A 3,670-nucleotide genomic window follows, 5' to 3' on the forward strand; every position below is an offset into this window, starting at 1 on the left:
TGTTTGGCGTATTGATTTTTTTTTTATATGTAAGGAATAGAGTTTGTAGGTTCACGTTCACTATGAAGTCTGTGGCGCAGAATCCCAGCTACCCCATTTCGTACCAGCCGATATCTGTACCAAGCGCTCCCGTCATCACGCCTCACCGAGAAATCATTCACAGCGCGAAGGGGCAGCCCCACTCAGCACACAGGGAAGCGAAGCTGGCCTGCCGCTCAGTAGCTCACGACGGTGAGCAGCGAGGCCACCACGCCTGGGGTCTGCTCCCCAACACTCCCCCTGGCCTGACGCCCGCGGGTCCTGTGAGCACTGGTTTCCCTTGGCATCAGGTGTGAACAGCTTCCTACAGAGCAGCGAGGTCCCTGCAAATCAGAGGACTTGCTGGGGTTTGTGCAGGGGAAAGTGTCCCTGCGTTTCCCGAGAGCCCCGCTCAGCACGGCACCTGACTCGCCCTGGGGGAGGGGGCCCTGCCCCCCGGCAGCTGGGCAACCCCACACCGAGACCCGCTCTGCCCCGCCGCGCTCTCGCCCTGTCTGTAATCACCTCTGAATGTAACACACGGTCATCAGCGAGAGCGCCATGAGAGTATGATCGTATCTCCCTCCCTGGACGGGATGAGGGCAGGTGCCCGCCTCACCCCACGTTTTTCACGTTTTTGAACCAGTGCCGCCTTAAGATTAGTGAGCCGCGGGTCTTTGTTCCGACCCCCACTTCCATGTAAAGCTTCCAGCCTTCTCTATTCGAAAGTTCACTGAAGGATTTTCCTGCTTTCCTGCAGTTTGTAAGTAGATAATAAGTTCCAAACTCCGCCAGCCTCCGCTGAAAGAAGCTTGTCACGGTGGTTGGCAGCTAATGAAGACCCCTTTCGTTTATCTTCATCAATTGTCAAATATTTGAGTCCGTGAAGTGGTGTGATGAGGTACAAAGAGAGATATTTGAAGGGATTTTAGCTCATTTGAGCAATTACATGCTTAACTGCCCTGTGATAATCTGCCAGTCCGGGGCTTTTCTCCACAGCACAAGTGGGGCGCGTTGGAACGGCGGGATTTAGGGCATAAAGGCCCGGCCTGAATGGAGGGAAGGCACCGGGGAGATTAATTGCTGGTAACAAACAGCAGGGCTGCTTGCAAGTTATATATCACATAGTTACCTACCAGCAGTGACGGGGGCCACCTCCCGGAGGGCAGCCGGGTGGGGACCCCGCCAGCCTTGCACGGAATCCTGAGGGCAGATGACCACCAATTCACAGGGAGCTCAAGAATTCCTGTTTTAAAAAAAGAATATACATACATGCCACATATACACACAGAGATGCAATATATGCCTTCATGCATGCAATGGATACATTTGTGCATGCAGTCGACATATACATTCACACATGCCATAAATGACATATTATTGAAAATATAAACATGTTATTGAAAAATCAGTCAAGAAACCCATGAATGTAAAGGCCCTTCCAGGACCATTTTTTGGTAGTTAATGGAGTCTAAGTAACTCATCATTCTTATTTTCTCAAAGTGTAATGTGTTTCAGGATTAGAAATGAAAATAAGTATAATGCCTACAGAGGCAAAATATCTTTGAAGAAGAAGAACAATGCAAGCTTGCCATAAAGCCATAGCAATCAAGACAGCACTGTATTGGTATGAAGACCGACCTTTAGCTCAATGGGACAGGATAAAATCTGGACATAAAATAGTGTCACGAATGCATCTGCAGCCGTTACACACATGATGAAGTCTAAGGGAAGAAATAGTAGGAAGCTGAATTTTTGTTTGTGTGGCCGTGTGGGTGCCGGACGTTGGTCTGTGGCCGTGTTTCCCGGGTCGTTGCTGCGTAGGGTCCCCGCTGTGGAGGCTGCGAGAAGCCGCAGCACTCGTGACATGCTCTGAGGACGGGGTCCCCACTCCGCTCCGGCCCGTGGTGGCTACGCAGGACCACAACTCAGTCTCGCTAGGTCTCGTGATTCCCTCTCCAACCCTCACCGTCTAAACCGAGAGACCCCGGAAACCCAAATGTATTTTTCAAAGTTGTCTGGTTTTTAAGCAAGAGAGACAGATCTGAAAACTTCTAAAATAATGCGGAGACCAAGTAGAACACATCTATGTGATTTCGACCTGGGGCAGGGCGTGGGACTAAGTATGGCTTCCCCTCCCCCAACCATGTGCCTCTAAACTACGTAGGAGACCCCGGAGCCGATTACTTATGCATGTTAATAGCCTGGCGCTGTTACTAAAGTGCTGAGAAGAAGCTATGGCCTCAGAGAGGGAGTTTAGTACAGCAGTCTAAACATTACCTCGCCTCCATCTTACGCACCCTCAAACTGTCACCTCTAAATATGGAAGCATTAATGTGCACAGGACGGAGAATGCTGAGCCCAGAGGCACAGGGTCGAGCCGTGAGTCTAGCGTTTCATATGTTTGAGTCCCATACCTGACATCCCCATTCCCTTGGGGCACAACTTTTTAATTATTATTTGTAGATCATCTTTTTCTTAACCACCGGAGAAGCGCAATTATCACCCTGAAATGCAATGTCTGAGGTATCTTTTTTTTTTTTTTCCTGAAATGGAAATTCTCCATCCAAGGAGAGACCTAGGTATGCAATTTATTGCTGTGGCTTCCTTGACAGCCAGTCGGATATATGTGTGTCCAGAATGTGAGAACTAATTCATAATTAACGGTGAAACTGGGATTGTTTTTAAAAACCCTAAGACGCCGCCTTCCCTCCCATCAAAGTAGCTATTGCTATTGTCAGTGCCAGGTCTCGCCCTGACCACCAGCCTGGTCCTGACTATCATAAACTGTTAGGATAGTGTTTACGGGATTGAACACTTATCGATTTTCCCTGCCACCACATTTTGCAGACGCAATATTCTCCAGCATGCTGGTGCATTGCCCAGATAGTCAGCCAGGGCACGCAGGGAACTCCAGGTCACCTCTGAAGGGAGCAGGACCCCCAGCGGGGTCTAAATCCAAGAGCTCAGGACCATCCGTCGAAACACTTAGGACTCATTCCTGGTTCCCCAGGATGAGAGATGGTCAAAGTTAGCGGTACATGTCTACATCAACACCTCTGCCAGCCTGAATGCACAGTGCGCGGGGAGGGAACAGGGTGGGGGGGGGGTGAGGCTCCGCAGACACTCGCAGGGCAGAAACGTGACCACCAGGCATGACTGCAGCCGATGCTTCGGTAGCCAGGATCAGCCACTGTTCCGAGTGACGCTTCGGGCCACCATTGTGAGATGTAAGGGTCCATGCTGGGCTTGTGGAGGGGGCAGCTTCACAAATAAGGGTTTGCTTTACGTCCTCTTTGTGATGCTGTTCCCGTAGCTGCAATCACCCTGTGATTCTTGAAAACTGGAGTAGATGAGCGACTGGGAGAACTCATAACAGGCGATCATTTTCAGAGTCATCATCTACATAACCTTTTGGGTGTTTCTTCTTTACAAAAGCAGAAAATGCCAAGATGGAAGGAATACATTGAGAAGAGATCATGGAGTTTTTTAGTGCCTGGCAGAGTCACTTAATGGGTTATACTTATTTACATTTTAAATGAACTTTCAGAAATCAATCCCGCAAGGTAGCTTTCCAGCAGACACACTTATGAATATACAATGCGCTTTATACAGCACATTCAATAAAGAAAGGATAAAGACGTTTACTGCG

This window comes from Furipterus horrens, unplaced genomic scaffold (assembly GCF_987537825.1).
Source record: "Furipterus horrens unplaced genomic scaffold, mFurHor1.1.pri manual_scaffold_16, whole genome shotgun sequence".
NCBI lineage: Eukaryota > Metazoa > Chordata > Mammalia > Chiroptera > Furipteridae > Furipterus > Furipterus horrens.